Here is a 17,235-nt window from a genome sequence, read left to right on the forward strand (position 1 = left end):
CTCAGGGTCACTATCCAACACTCTGAGCTAGATATAACTAGTACAATGCTAGCCAAAAAGAAAAGGAATATATAAACATATACCCTGATGAAGCTTGCATTGATATATCCATTTCCCATCAACTTGTTATCCTTTCTTGAGTCAAGAACAACTCTTGAATCATCAACTGGAACAAGCAAATACCAGTCAATCACATCCACAGAAGGATCATCAAAAGACATAGAAAGAAAAAATCTAATGATACCCACCAAGGAAATTTACTTTCTTGCTGGTTGCAAAAATGCTATAAGCCTATAATCTTCTGACATGGTAAAACATCTGTATAACGGGTTTTTTCTGAATTGGCAATTTCAAGAGCAACCCTGCATCTCACTCTTTCTCAAACTGCTAGCCTCTCAAAGGACATCATCAGAAGAAAGTAGGTAAATTATTCACTATTGAAACCTTTACGAAAGAAATATAGGATCTCCTTCCACCATTTATCCAATCATCAAACACTTTTCCTATAGAATGTCAGTCCAAGACAGAAAAACACGCATGATCTGTATGAAAAGATAAACACATGTGGGAAGCAAAGAACTAAGATACCAATGATTGTCACAATTTTAGAACCTAAATCACATGGATGGGAGTACAAGTGCGGATTCAGGTACAGCAGTATGGTTTCAGACATTGCAAATTTGAAAATATAGATGCAGAGTATAGTTTGAGGCTAAGTCACATGGGGTACCTGGGAAATAGTGGAGTACCAGTATGGCAATGTAACCATACTTGTGTATGGGTATGGAGGCACACCTGGGTATGATTTATTCATTAACTATTTACATTTTTATCTTTTGTGCAAATTCTGCTATGATTACTTGTGATATTGTTTATGTCGTGACTTGTAAAAGATATTAAGCCACATAAATCTTCTAATAGTAGATTCATCAGCAGCTTCATTTTGCAGCATGACTATATTGCTGGACAAGTGGCATTATATATTGTTTAGCAACTTATGGTCTATCTGACACGGTTACCTCTATTTGGGTGAGATACCAGTGCCGACACAGGTACGGGTATCTGTACACTCCTAGAAATCGTTAGACTTATGTTGGGTTTGGTCAACGCACCTATGGCCATATTTGTCTTTTTTTGGACTTGGTCAAAGCTGACCAACCCCATTTTTGTCCACTAATTAATTTTTCTCATCAAATCATTGTGTAGATAAGATGAAAATGAAGAGTATACCACAGAAACTGAAGGGCCTCTTCTTGTTCTCTACACTCAAGACTTTCGGGCAAGATTCTCTGATGACTTAGTTTAATAAACATTTTATATTGTTTTGTTTGTGTTCAAAATCCTATATATATATATATATATATATGTGTGTGTCTGTGTGTGTGAGAGAGGAGGGGGGTGTACAGGGATACATCAGGACATATATATCATATTCACAAATATCATTTTCGAGTTTTAAACGGTAAGATTTTTTTCGAGTACAGTACGGTAACCTTAAAAAAAAGGAGAAAAATACAGTAAATTTTACAAAAATTTAAAAAACTAAAAATAATGAAAAAATAAAATAAGTGAGAAACTAATAGCACAAACATCAAAAGATAAGTAGATTTACAACAAATAATCCATATTAGATGAAATGATACATACCTAGACTTGTTAGATCACAAATTGAGTCTATCTATACAAACAACACATATATAAGCCTACCATATACATTTCTTGTGTTTTCATAAAAACAGGTATTGCTATGACCATCGATTATCCTGTGCTTCCTTGACCGAAGGAGAGAGAGAGAGAGAAAGAGAAGAATTAGTTTTAATTGTTTTTATTAAAATATTAATTAATACATAGTTGTATCGGTCTATATAAACCGATTCAACCTCCTGTAAGCACAATTAATTTCTACTCGACCGTATGCCGATACAATTATAAATCGGCTAAAACGAGCCATTACACGTTGAAATTACGAGCATTGGTGGGAGCACCAAGGCTCTACCAGCCATGGCTCCGGAAGACCAACAGCCCTGCCGGCCGGCTTACTCACCGGTGCACTACGACCACATCGTACTGCACGGTGGCATCGCGGGTTTTACTGTCGATCCAAAGCGTCCTGATTATGGCATAGCCGCGGGCCATCCGGAAGGCGCCGGTGCCGCCGACAACCGGTATCTCCCTCACCTTGCCAAGCACCGAGTTCCGGCCCATGATGCTGAGGGTGCTGCCATTATACCTCCCATCCGTGAACACCACGTTCATGGCCATCAACAGCGCCAGACTCTGCTGCCCCTCCGACGCGTAGATCCCCTGGCACCTTCCCACCTGCTTTGACGTCATCTGCGGCCTCTCTGTCAAAAGGTTGTCCATCATCTGGACTTGGCCGAAGCCGGTGGAAGAATTAGGGGCTCTGCACAATGGTGACGCTGGTGGGGTGTTTGCCGCTCAGCACGTCGTGCCAGTAGAAGCGGAGGCGGGTTACCTTGTCTTTGCTCGGCAGCCTTGGCCTTGGTGATGGGCGACCGGGATACGTAGCAGCGGCAACGCTGGTGGTGGTGGTGATGAAGAGAAAGAGCGTGAAGAAGAGAAAGGACTTAGCAGGGAGGCTGCTGTCCATGGTGATGCTTGAGGGAGGAGGGGAGAGGCGAGGGGTTCCAGCAGACTTGAGAGAGGGCGTCTTTGTTGTCTCCCATGGTTTTTTATAGAAGTATTTAAGAGAGAGAGAGAGAGAGAAACAGAGAGCCACATATATATATATATATATATATATAACATTCTGCTGGAGCATGTTCACCTAATAACTGACATGACATACCATCCACAAATATAATTGAAGCTTCCTTCCTCCACATTTAAAAAAATGTGTTCGACCAACTAGATCATTCTTTATTGATGATGATTATTTGTTTTGTTTCGGGTGATGAGCAAGAACAATTTTTGTTTGATTGTTTATTAAAATAATCTTGTATTCCTGACATGAAAGTTAATGGATGATTAAGAGATGTAGCCATGAAGGAACCTCAGATATTGCTGATAAGAAAAAAATATGGTGAAGAATATACAGTAAAAAAAAAAAACAAATTAAAGCATGCTAAACCAACTGTTATAGCTGAAATTTTAAATGCTAGTAGATTGGGATGGGATGTAGACTATAAGATGGTCTTGACTCACAAGCATGTGTGGGATGATCATGTAAAAAGACATCCAAATAAAAAAAAAATACATAAAGCCATCTACTTGAAAATTTTATGAGCATGCAATAGAAATATGAGATAAATCTACTGCGATGGATAACCATAGAAATGTATATTCAAAAATACCAATATCATCAGCAGAAGTTTCACTCATTACTCTATTAGATGAGAAAGTATTTCAAGCAAATAATTTTGATGACCCCATGAGTAACTCATTAGGCGACCAACCTTCATCATCAAGGGGAACATGTAAGAAAAGAAAGTCATTGAGGATGCTTCTATTTGTGATGTGATAAGTAGTCTAACTGAAGAAGTATAGCTTTTAATGATGCTACTCCATATCATTTAACAAAACAAGCCAGTGACATTGTATTAGAGTTATTCAAAAATAGTGAAATTGATTCATCTACTTGTTTGAAAGTGATCAAATTTGTGTCAAATTCACATGTGACTACATTCCTTTGTATTCTACCATAGTTGAGGACTGAGTGGTTGCGTGACAAAATTAAATGTTTGTGTATAATTTTGATTAAGCATCTATAGTGTGTAATTGAGTTAATATATTTATGTTAGTTCATTTTTTAGTATACTCTTTACGTTGGTTGAGTTAATATTTTCCTTTTCATTTTATGTGTATTAATTTATGTTACCATCAGCATGTTTTTATGTAAGTTGACTTTATGGGAATTTTTTGGTATATTCATTAAGTTTATGAATCATTTGTTATTGATTTCTTATGTGTAATACCAAAAATGGGAACTCGTGTGCAAGAAATGATTATTTTTCAAGTGGCAATAGTTATTGTACTTATTTGCACGAGACAACCGTGACATATGGTCATGCTCCATCGTAGGAGAAATGTTGGTCAATGATTTGTCTATGATTGTATATATGATCACCTACAGTACTCTTATGATCTTCTGTGAATGGAACAAGAAACTTATATATGATTCTGTGAGATATTTCGAGTTAGAAGATTACTAAATGATTCATGTCATATATCAATTGAAGAACAAATTGCAACGTTTTTGCGGACTATGTGGCATGATTCAGGAAACCAAAGAATTCAGTATGATTTTCAACATTTAGAAGAAACAGCCAACATATATTTTAATTTGGTTTTACAAGAATTACTTTTCATTGCTCATGAATATATGGGGCAATGTGATGAAGACACGCTTTTACTCATACTTTAAGGTATTTAAACATGCAAAGTTTAATTTGTTAACTAATGTTTTTTTACAATTAATATTTTCTAATGATAGGATGGTTTGGACGCAATTGATGGAACAAACATTCCTATATACTTGTGAAGAGAGAATCAATGTCGTTGGATAAACAGAAAAGGTTTTCTATTGTATAATGTCCTTGCTATTGTAGGCTTCGATATGCACTTCCATTATGTCCTTGGTGGTTGGGAAGGAACACAACATATGCTAAAGTGTTATATATTGCATTTGATGATGAACATAATTCTTTACAAGTACCTCAAGGTGAGGTTTGAATCTTAAATAAGTTATATGATTTATAATTTCTTATATGATAGTAATTTTGAAGTTTTAAAATTATTTTTGAAAGTTGACAACGTGTATAGTGATTGTGGTTTTGTTTATAAATTGTTATTGACATTTTTATAAATATATTATAGTGAAATGGCAATTTATTCCGATGTTTGTTTATTATCAATGTCAAGCTTATTTTTATATTTTTTTCTGTATTATCAATAATATTCACATAAAGTGTTGTTGAAATGCAAGGACCAAGGTGAACAGGCAATGGACTAGCATTGTTTTATGATTGTTGGTGGTTGTTTTGATTACATGTGAATCATCATCATTTTCAAGTGATGAACTTCATTGAAGAATATGACAGTTTTCTCTTTAGTCATATAACTATAGTGATATACATTTGGTTGTTTCTAGAAACTTGTATCCAAACATTTTTGTATGGTTTGTATCTAACAAATTGAAAGTTTACTCTTCAGTTATATATTTTTGTTATTTTTAATTAGATGATGTTTTCTTTTATAATATATAGATTTTATGTCATTTACATGTGGAGAGAGAGAGAGAAAGAAAGAGAGAGAAAAGACAAAAAAAAAATATTTTGTTGGTTAGTATATTTTAGGTTGTTTGTATTTGTAGAGACAGAAAGAGAGAGAGAGTACTTTTTGTTAGCTTTGATGTTTTTTTTACATATTTTATTAGTTTTTTATTATATATTGATTTTAAGTCTCTCATGTGTATAGAGAGAAAAAGCAAGAGAGAGTTTGTCTTTTTAATACGTTTTCCAAAATATTTTCCTTTGTCATATGTGATTTTTTTATTGAGAAAAAAATACTTTTATGAGTCCATATATTTTTCATTTGTTTTATCATGTATATATATATATATATAGAAAAATGCAAATCATGTGTGGAACTTGTCCGTCTAATTATTTAAACAAACAGTGGGCAAGACAAGTTGAAAAAGTTTTGTCATTATAAACAAACATGGAACCGAATTACAGCTTATCAATATGGACAATGAGTCTTCGTTCTTAGGACACTTGTTCTAAGGGCAAGTGTCTTAAGAATAGTTGTTTTTTCAATGAAACGGTCTTTAAGGGAACATGCGTGGAACCATAAATTATATTTATATTTTTAAAATTTTTTAATTTGTTCTTTGAAAAATATTATTTTATAAATCTTGAAGATACTATGTGGCCTTTTAAAAAAAAGAATTTCTAGCTCTATCCTTAGAAGCAAAAAGAACTATGAAGGTGCCGATTATTTGTCATGGTTCGGCTCAATAGTAATGATATTGTTTTCCGAGACGTGCAGCTGGATATTAGGAAAATGAAGTTGGATAATTTATTTGATGTATCTTTATTGATGATCCATGGAAGGTCTCGCCCATACCAAGGTTGAGTGTATGCTGGTTGTTGCCATGATGTATATTTTTGGCTTCCCATTTAGTGTTTTGCTTCCCAGTTGTAACCCCTAACAACCTGTAAGGACATTTGAAATACCTCTCTTTCTTGGGGGATGTGATAACCAAGCTCTTAATTCAAATATTGGGGGATGCTATATCAATGATGTTGAGAAATGTTGAGCTTGGGATTAGAGGTACCATTATGGACCCCACATTTTCTCTCTCTCTCTTGCTCACATGTTTACAATAATATAATATGCTCTCTCTCTTGGTACATCAATCGGCAATAACATAATAAGCATATTTCTCTCATTCTTACAAAAGCAAATCTTTCTTGGGGTCTACTTTTTACCTATTAAAAAAAATAATAAAGGCTATAATTTAAATTTAACAACTAAATAAAGTAACATTAAGACAGGTTTCTGTTGTCTAACCGAACCGATTGGGACTTGTCCCAAGGGCATAGTTCAAAAGAACGGGTGGGTGGCTCATGTGTGGTGCATAAGGAGTTTGATCCACTAAGGGCCATCTTGTGAGGATTTTGGCCGAATTCACCCGTCTCTTCTATGGAAAAAAAGAGATTGATTGATTCCTTTTATATTTATCGTAACTAATCCAAGTGGCATCCATCTTACATATTTAGGTAAATTGTGGCCTATAAATACATGTGTGAAGATGTACAAAGATGATGTTAAGGGCATAATTGGCATGATGGTTGAACTGTTCAAATGTTTTCAAGAACCTGCCTCAATCTTTAAGCAGATTTATGAAATACACATAAAGTGATCCAGCTATCCAACGACTCCTAAGTGACTATCTACTAATGGAATGAAAAAGGTAGCCTACTTTTTCAAAACCAATATAGAAGAATTGTATGATAACTTGGATATAGGGATGACAACGGATCATATTTGAATCGGATACACTTTCTCATATCCACTTTTCCAGTTATCTATACATTCATATTTGAATTCATATTTCAATTCTGTTGCATAAAATTTTTTATCATATCTGACTCAGATATGTAAATTCATTATCTGAAACTGAATCTGATTTTTAGATTAAAATCTGAAAATCTGAATTCCATTGACATTTGAGTATATGATATTTATTTAAAACTATATCTGACTCTGAATCTACTTAAATCCTAGTATGATTGAATGACATTTCTTATATTCAAATATGATCTGAATTTTTAATTGGATGTCCATTTTTTCTCATTTTTATTTTTCACGTTGTTCTAATCGAAGGTCGTCCTTTTTCATATCTTTTTTTTGTATACGGTTTGTTCAGATGTCGAATCTAAATATGATTGATTGATAGCTTATATGAGTTAAAAGTGTAAGGATCATTTGGTGGGCCGGCATATGTCTATGAGGAATTTCAGACATTCTGGCTGTCTTAATGTAAATATCCGCTTAAGTGATTGCATTTTGGGATATTACGTGATTTTATATGGTATGAGGTAATTTTGTAATGTATATATACCTGTACGCAATTACGGACTCTTTGATGGGTTGAATCCGTAATTGCCCATAATATAAAATTGTAGTGGTCCTTGGGGTCGTGCGAATGGTTGTCAGAAATGTTGGTTTCTAGGGTGGTCTCTTCCCCATCTAAGAGTCACCGCACGTGCATCGCAAAGACCCTGGAAGATCCTACCGCGATCTACCGTCCAGTTCTTCAGATGGATTCAGGTACGCTTCCGATACAGTTAAAGTTTTATTTCAATGATTTAGCATGGACATGATATTGTTTAGGGCATATTCGTTTTTGTTTATGCATGAGGGAAATCTCCCAACAATTGGTATCAGAGCCCTATGTTCATTGTTGAATCATTGAACTTTTTGGATGAATTTGTGCGTTTGCCCTTTGGTCGGGTCGGCCATGGCTGCCGTTGGCCAAAATCTCTCTGTCGACTTCTCCCCTGCCCCTTTTCCTTGCCCCTCTACCTCCGGTGATGATTGAGGCAGAGTCACCTACGACCTTGGCGACGACTTAAGGGAGAGTGGCACCGTCGACCTCTCTCGTTGGGCGATGGAAGTCGTTGGGCTTTCGTTGCAGCCGCGCAGAGGGAAGAGGAACAGGAAAGGGCGGCGGCCGACGGGTTTGAAAGGCAACGGCTGACTGGTTTGAGGGGTGACGGTTTCTGGCCGTCTTGGCAGGCGTCGGCCGGCCGTTAGGCGATGGCCGAATCCCGACAGTCCTGGTGTGACCCGCCGGCGGCCACCCACGTTGTTGGGTGGCCTGCCGGTGGCTTCCTCACCGCCGTTGCAGCCGCCCAAAGGAACAAAAGGGGGCAGATTTGGGGACGGGAAGGATATGGCCGATTCCAGCCATTTTTGGGCTGGCGACGGCCGACCGTCAAGACGGGCGACGGCCGGCCGTCCTGGCGCGACCCGCCGGCGGCCACCCACGCTGTTGGGTGGCCTATCGGTGGCGTTCCACCATTCGCCTGCCGTTTCGGCAGGCCAATGGTGGAGCAGTGGCGTGCGAACCGTCGAGTGCGGCAAGAGGGTCGGACTCGGGTCAGGTCATGGCAGACCCGACCTGGATCCATAAGGATTTAAAAAATATATATATATCTTTTGCAGCCCGCTTGCGTTTCAGATTTTCCAGATCTGGGTCGGGTCATTTCGGACTCGACCCGTACCCATACGGTTTAAGATTTTTTGCGGTAAGGACATCGGATCCGAGTCGGGTCCTATCGGACCAGACCCGTATCCATCCGGTTTAAACTTTCGCAGTAAATACTTTGGATCTGGATCGGGTCATGTGGGATCCGAACCGTATCCATTCGGTTTACATTTTGGATTTTGGATCCCGGTCGGGTCAAGTTGGATCCGACCCGTATCCATACGGTACCGGTTCGACTCCATTCATAACCGGTTCTCACCTTTCTGAACTAATTCAGACCATTTTCAGACCGGTTCATTTTGTTTTGTAACTGATTCAGACCCTTTTCAGACCTGTTCATTCAGTTTTAGAGCCGATTCGGACCCTTTTCAGACCGGTTCAGTTGTTTTTTGTCCGGTTCAATTGATTTTCAGACCGGTTCAATTGATTTTCAGACAGGTTCAATGGTTTTTGAACCGGTTCAATGGTTTTTTAGACTGATTCAAAGCTTTTCAGACCGGTTCATTCAGTTTTGGAACTGATTTTAGCCATTTTTCTATCGGTTCATCTAATTTTGGAACCGTTTTTAGTCATTTTTCAACTAGTTCAGTGGGTTTCAGAACCGAGAAAGTCTTTTTTTAACCGGTTCGTCCAATTTTTTTTACTGGTTCAGCCCTATTTAGGGCCTTGTGGGTGTTTTAGTCGCGGTTTAAGACCGATACAGGTCATTTTAAGTCTGATTCAGTGGTTCTTGACTTGCTTAAGCACAATTATAGTACCGGTTTATAAAATTTTGGACTCTTTGGGTCTATTTCATTGAATCATTTGGTTTTGGATTCTATGTATGGCAATTTTTTATGTAATTTGGTTTATGCATCATGTTTTTGCGTGTTGTTAATTTGTGGGTGTACTTTAGACGAATGTTTAGACTATGAATTTGATCTTTGGCCATGTCTATTGTTTTAAGTGAGTAGATTTCTACTTTATGTCGTCAAAGTGACCTCTGTTGTACGAATTTGCCTGTTTTAAACATTAAATGATAGTATGCTTAATCCATGCGGGCAATGATCAACCCAAAAGAGGATTGTTGTTTGGTCAGGTTTAAGTATACAGGGCAATGAATATGTGATAATTTTTTATGTTTCCATGTGAATAGTTAGTCAATCCAAAGATGAGCTCGTTATTTGACATGCATAATTATTTATATTCATTGTTGACCAAGAATACAACTTGCAATTAATATTTCAATCCAAAGAATGGATATTAATGTTGCATTGATACCTTGTGATGGGTTTTGGGCCATTGTGTTTAAATTCATTTATATTTGTTATTTCATCTTTCTACATGTATTTATTGTGAGCATGCTTTGGTTTGTTCTTTATACAGTGAGTTCTGCTTCTATGATATTTGTAAATTTGAGTATTATTCCTGAGTTAAATGATTCGATTTTCATAAGTAAGAAAAAAAAGACTGTTAAGAAAGTTGCAGTTGACCAGTCATCCATTAAGATACAGAAGAAGCATAAGGAATGTCAATCAGGCTGCTCTTGGTTTACAATCCTTCATGTCATATCGCTGAAGCACCTTATTAATGTAAGTCTTTTGTGATAATCCAAAAATACCTCGAGAACGATCTCGAAATATTTGGATCCCCAATACAAAAGATGCACAACCAAGATCCTTCGTGTCAAACTTTGTTGACAAAATTCTTAGTTTTATGCAATATGCTCACATCATTACTTGTCAGCAATATATCATTGACATATAAAACCAAAAAAATAATTTTGCCCTCACTGAACTTTTGGTATACACATTCATCAACCATATTAGTCTTGAAACCAAATGACACTATAACTTGATGAAATTTGTAATACCATTGACTGGAAAGCTTACTTTAGTTCATATATGGATTTCCTTAGTGACACATTTACTTGATTTTCTTGAGGTTGTTGAGTTTGTTATTTAGTAGGGAGATCGACATCATTTGCCTTTTTCTGAATATGTTGATGGAACAATGTCAGGAATGAATACTTGACTATTGCTTACAACATCCTCCGCATGAGTGGACTCAAATCCCTCTTCAAATGCAATGTTTATAACCTGATTACCTTCCCAAACTCAATATCCTCAAAGAAATGGGCATTTCCCGTTTCAAAGAAAGACTTACCGATTGGATCATAATCAATGACATAGATCTGATATGGATGTATAGCATGAGAATTACATGTAATGTGATTACAACATGTCTATTCTCAACTGGTCCAACTTTAAAACCTTATGGAGATCAAAACACAAACACATAAATATAGAATAGAACTAAAGAACTTTAAACTTTATTCTGCAGAAAACTGAATACGTGTCCATACATTAGAGCAAACAAAATACAAACTCCCACTAAACCAGCACATCATCCAAGGATAACACCCACATACGAACAACATGTTCGTGAAAGACCTTATGTGTTAAACCATTGGCAAGCGGATCCGCAAATCATAGAGTTTGTCCCAATATGCTCTAAAGACACCTGACCATTCTGTATCCCCTCTTTAACAGCCCAAAAACTTAATGTCGATGTGCTTCGACTTTGACAAACTGTGACTGTTGTAAGAGTACATGACTGCTGAATTATTGTCACACAACAACCTTAGTGGTCTTTCTATACCATACATAATGCGCAGCCTCGTGACAAAATTCTGCAATCACAAAACCTGATTGGATGCCATTATCTTAGCACCCAGCAAAGTCAGAATCTGAATACCCAATGATCTCCCACTGGTCTGACTTCTTGTATGTGAACATAAAACCCTTTTGTTCTTTGTAAGTACTTCAAAAACTCTTTTGGCTGCTATCCAATTATCCATACCAGGATCACTTAAGTATCTGCCTAACATTTCAACGATAAATGCAATATCCGGACGAGTACAAACCTGAGCATACATAAGGCTTCCCACAACAGACGAATAGGAAATCCTTTCTATTTCCTTATATTCGATTTCACTGTTAGGGCACTGTTTGAGACTAAACTTGTCTCCTTTAGCAACTGGAGTATCTCCTGGTTTACAATCCTTCATGCCATATCGCTGAAGCACCTTATTAATGTAGGCCTTTTGTGATAATCCAAAAATACCTCGAGAACGATCTCGAAATATTTGGATCCCCAATACAAAAGATGCACAACCAAGATCCTTCGTGTCAAACTTTGTTGACAAAATTCTTAGTTTCATGCAATATGCCCACATCATTACTTGTCAGCAATATATCATTGACATATAAAACCAGAAAAATAATTTTGCCCTCACTGAACTTTTGGTATACACATTCATCAACCATATTAGTCTTGAACTCAAATGACACTATAACTTGATGAAATTTGTAATACAATTGACTGGAAAGCTTACTTTAGTCCATATATGGATTTCCTTAGTGACACCTCTACTTGATTTTCTTGAGGTTGTTGAGTTTGTTATTCAGTAGGGAGATCGACATCATTTGCCTTCTTCTGAATATGTTGATGGAACAATGTCAGGAATGAATACTTGACTATTGCTTACAACATCTGTATGAGTGGACTCGAATCCCTCTTCAAAGGCAATTTTTATAACCTGATCACCTGCCCAAACTCAATATCATCAAAGAAATGTGCATTTCCCGTTTCAAAGAAAGACTTGCCGATTAATGTAGAAACAGCTTCAATTTATTTCCTTCAAATGAACAATAATAACCAAATTTGTCCAGTAAAGAAATAAAAATCAAATTCCGTCTAAAAGACGGTACTACATAAGTTTCTGTCAAATTCAAAAAACAACCAGTCTTTAACAATAACCCAAAAAATCTGCTATGGCTTCAATCTTCGCCTTCATGTCATCGCCCTCATAGATGAATCTTTCAGCATCAATTGGCGTCTGACAATTTAGGCAGCCCTGCATAGAAATACTTATGTGAGTAGTAGCAACCGAATCTACACACAAGTGCCTTTGTACTGAAATTAAATTAACCTCAGAACAAACCCAAAGTAAGAATCGTACCTTTCTTTTCACGCTATGCGTGATACTTAGTACAATCTTTTTTCATATGACCTTCATCCTTGCAAAAAAAGCAGCTTGATTTGCCTTCCTTATGCTTCTTTTGTTTCTTGATGGATGTGTGATCAACTGCAACTTCCTTAATAGCCTTTCTTTTCTTACTTTTGCGTAGTAGCCAAGTGAGCACTTTTTATCCTATCATGCTTCAATCTCTCATCTTCTTCCACACAGTGCGAAATGAGTTCATTAAGAGTCCATTTCTCCTTCTGACAGTTATAACTAACTTTAAACTGTCCAAACTATGGTGAAAGAGAAAGAAGAACCATATGTACTATAAAGTCTTCAGGTAACCTCAGACCTAGTGCCTGTAATTTTGAAGCAAGTTGAGACATTTCCATAATGTGCTCCTGTATGTTCCCCTTACCTTTATACTTCAGCGTCACAAGTTTACTCAAAAGAGTGCTTGTTTTAGCCTTTTCATTTTTAGCAAAACGTTTTTCAATCTCTTCAAGGAACGCCTTGGCACTAGCCTTTTCAGTAATAGAGCCCCGAAAATTTTCTGGGATTGATCTCTTCATGATCATTAGACACATGCGATTTGAACGTTCCCACCATTCAAAGTACCGCTTATCCTCATGGGAACTTTGATCTGTTGGATGAAGTGGGCACGACTCCCTAAATGCAAGGTCAAGATCCATACAACCCAGAACAATCATGACAGTTTCTTTTCAGTCCTTAAAATTCGAACCATTTAACTCAGGAACAGTACTCAAATTTGCAGATATCATATAAGCAGGACTCACTGTACAAAAAACAACAAAAAATATCAAACATGCTCACAATCAATACATGTACAAAGACGAAATAACAAATATAAATGAATTTAAATATAATGGCCTAAGTCCCATCACAAGGTACCGGTGCAACATTAATATCCAATATTTGGATTGAAATACTAACTGCAAGTGCTATTCTTGGTCAACAATGAATATAGATAATTAACCCAGACAAACAACGAGCCTATCTTTGGATTGACTCGCTATTCACATGGAAACATGAACAATTATCACATATTCATTGCTCTGTATACTTAAACTTGACCAAGCAACAATCCTCCTTTGGGTTGATCATTGCCCGCATGGATCAAGTATACTATCATCTAATGTTCAAAACAAGCAAATTCGTACAACAGAGGTCACTTTGGTGACATAAAGTACAAACATACTCATCTCGAACAACAGACATGGCCAAGGTTAAAAATTCACATTCCAAACATTCATCTAAAATACACACACAAATTAACAACATGCAAAACATAATGCTTAAACCAAATTATCATATAAGTATGTCCTACATTAAATCCAAAACCAAAATGATTCAATGAAATTGGCTCAAAAGAGTCCAAAATTTATAAATCGGTACCATAATCGTGCTTAAGAGGGTCAAGAACTACTAAATCGGCCTTAAAATGGCCCGTATCGTTCTTAAACCACAATTAGAACACCCATATGCCCCTACATAGGGCTGAACCAGTCTAAAAATTGGATGTACCGGTCAAAAAATAGACCGTATCGGTTCTAAAACCCACTGAACCGGTTAAAATTGGCTAAAAATGGTTCCAGAACTCAATGAACCGGTCTGAAAAGCCCTGAATCGGTCTAAATATCAAGTGAACCGGTCTGAAAATGCCCGAATCGGATCGAAAATCAACTTAATCGGTTCTGAAATGCTAGAATCGGTTCCAAAACTGAATGAACCGGTTCTGAAAAGCCTTGAATCGGTCCGAAAATGGTTCGAATCGGTTCTGAAATGAATGAACCGGTCCCAAAATGGTCCGAATCGGATCTGAAAGGTCCGAACCGGTCTGAAAACCAACTGAACGGGTCCAGAAAAGATCTGAATCGGTCCCAACATGTCCGAACCGGTTCTGAATCGAGCTGAATCGGTCTGAAACTGAATGAACCGGTTCGATTCTTTTCAGAACCGGTTTGACAATAATGAACCGTTTCTTTAAAAGTTAAACCCCATGGATACGGGTCGAGTCCAACAGGACCCGACCCAGTCTGAAAAATTAAACGCAACGCGCGTGGGCGGTCGACAAATTTTTTTTTTTTGTTTAAATCACGATGGATCCGGATCGGGTCTGTCAAGACCCGACCCGGTCCAACCCACTGCCTCCCGCTCGACGGCTCGCAGGCAGCGAGACCGCCGCTTGCCCTGCCAAGCACCGAACGGCAGGCGAACGGTGACATCACCTCCGGCGCGCCTCCGGGGGGCTTGGGTGGGCGCCGGCAGATGGTACGGCGCCGTCCGGCGACGATGAACTCTCCGGCGGTGGAGTTGTGGAGGTGGGAGCCGGAATCGGGCAAAGCCCTTCCTCCCCCTCCTCTGCCCTCCTCTGCCTGTACCGTCAAGGATCGACAGCGGACATGCCTCACGGCAGGCGGACGGCCGGTAGTCGACCGAACCGGCGGTCGCCCCTCCCGCCCTTTTGGCCATAACTGTCGGCCCCGGCCGTTGCCCCTCCCTGCGGTCGTTCCTCCTTCTCGTCGCCTTCCCTACTATCCCCCTTTCCTTCTTGTTCTTTTGTTTTCGCTGCAACAGAGACGCGGAGAGCGCCGACAGGCAACCCAACGGCGTGGGTGGCCGCAGGCAGGACACGCCCCAACGGCCAGAGGCCCGCCATCGCCCAACGGCGACTGACGCCCGCCGATCCTTTCGTCCCCTTCTCCGATCCTCCTGATGGCTGCAACAGAAGCCCGACGGCTTCCGTCGCACGCCCTCAACCCAAAATTTTTTTATTTTTTTATTTTTTGAAAAACTTGCAGCCGAAGAACCAAATGGGGAACATCTGAACGGGAAGAACGCACAAAATCACCAAAAATAAACGATTCAACAATGAGCATAAGCTCTGATACCAATTGTTGGGATTTCTCCCCATAACGCATATACAAAATCAAATGTATATACCCTAAAACAGGATCATGTTCATGCTAAATCATTGAAATAAACGAAATCTTAAACTGAAGCGGAAGCGTACCTGAATCCATGTGAAGAACTGAATGGTAGATCGCGGTAGGATCTTCCAGGGTCTTTGCGGCGCGCTTGAGGTCTCTCTCAGATGGAGAAGAGGAAAACCCTAGAAACCAATGTTTCAGGCAACTGTTCGCACGACCCCAGGGACCACTACCATTATATAATGAGGACAATTACGGATTCAACCCATCAAAGAGTCCGTAATTGCGTACTGGTATCTATACATTTCAAAATTACCCCATACCATCTAAAATGACGTAATATCCCAAAATACAATCACTTAAGCAGATATTCACGTTAAGATAGCCATAATGTCTGAAATTCCTCATAGACATATGTCGGCCCACCAAATGATCTTACATTACATCCCTATAAAACCTAGATAGATGATATAGAGAAGAATCTGAGTTAGACATTCAAAACACTATCCACAGAATGAATATGAAAATGGGCGACGTAGATTATGAGCACTGATGCCACGTAACCAAAGATGCTGTAATAACCCCCTCCAAAACAGACCCTGATGCCCTGATATGATGCATCCAAACCTGCCCTACAGCTTTGGTTCTTACCAGAGAAGCTTATGAACCAAGATAACTAGTGGTACAAGGCCAAACTTATGAGAGCTCTCTAAAGTTCTCAATCTCCACAATATAGGACTATTGTTAGTCCTCCCAAATAATGTGTTACAGGTACAGCTGCATCATATTTCAAAAAAACATGTGCCCAGGTGCGGCATTATATATATATGTGTGTATCTGTGTGTGTATGTATGTGTGTATCCAGAGTCTGTTGCCATCACTCATTGAGAGTTAGACCAAAGCACCTTGTTTGCACCCACACCAAGTGCACATCCAACTGGGTTATGGTAGTTTACTTGAAGCACCCATATGACATAGGTGACCACCACTTGTAGTTGTGACCTAGACCTGTCAAAATAAAATCTTGCACATCCAAAAGATTCCTCCATGGTTTTTCTGGCAGAGAACAAAGAAAAGAAGGAAGACTTGCCCTCCATAAATTTTGGAAGCTCGTCAACAGTAAGCTAACGACTTCATCAAAATTTCAAATATTTATGGTCTCTTCAAAAGATATTTACCCTATCATCTGATCCTTCAAGCAGCTATCAATCAATCAGGGGGTTTTTTCATAAAAAATGTTGTAACAAAGAATCAATTCAACCTTCAAAAGCTACAATGGATGCCAATCCTTATTCATCTGCAGTGGACACATCTCGGCATGTCATTCTTCATTTTGGAACCACAAACGTGTTTCAAGCATCACCACAAATATCGTTCTCTGAAAAAGCTCGGCAAGTTTTTTTCTAAGGTATCTATCCACGAAGTTCTTCTTCTTAGAACAATCTTGGCAAAATCTCGGTAATTTTCAAAAAATTTCAAAAGCAATAAAAAATCAAAAATTATTAAAATCTCTGGAAAAGAACATGATAAAATCGCAGCAT

The 17,235-nt window shown here is 38.3% G+C and overlaps 1 pseudogene; it reads right to left on the reverse strand.

Annotated features, from left to right (window-relative positions):
• Positions 1-2,040: 2,040 nt before the first annotated feature.
• Positions 2,041-15,423, reverse strand: LOC116254609 (dirigent protein 7-like; annotated as a pseudogene).
• Between the last annotated feature and the right edge of the window lie 1,812 nt (positions 15,424-17,235).

Source organism: Nymphaea colorata, chromosome 1, assembly GCF_008831285.2.
Source record: "Nymphaea colorata isolate Beijing-Zhang1983 chromosome 1, ASM883128v2, whole genome shotgun sequence".
Lineage (NCBI taxonomy): Eukaryota > Viridiplantae > Streptophyta > Magnoliopsida > Nymphaeales > Nymphaeaceae > Nymphaea > Nymphaea colorata.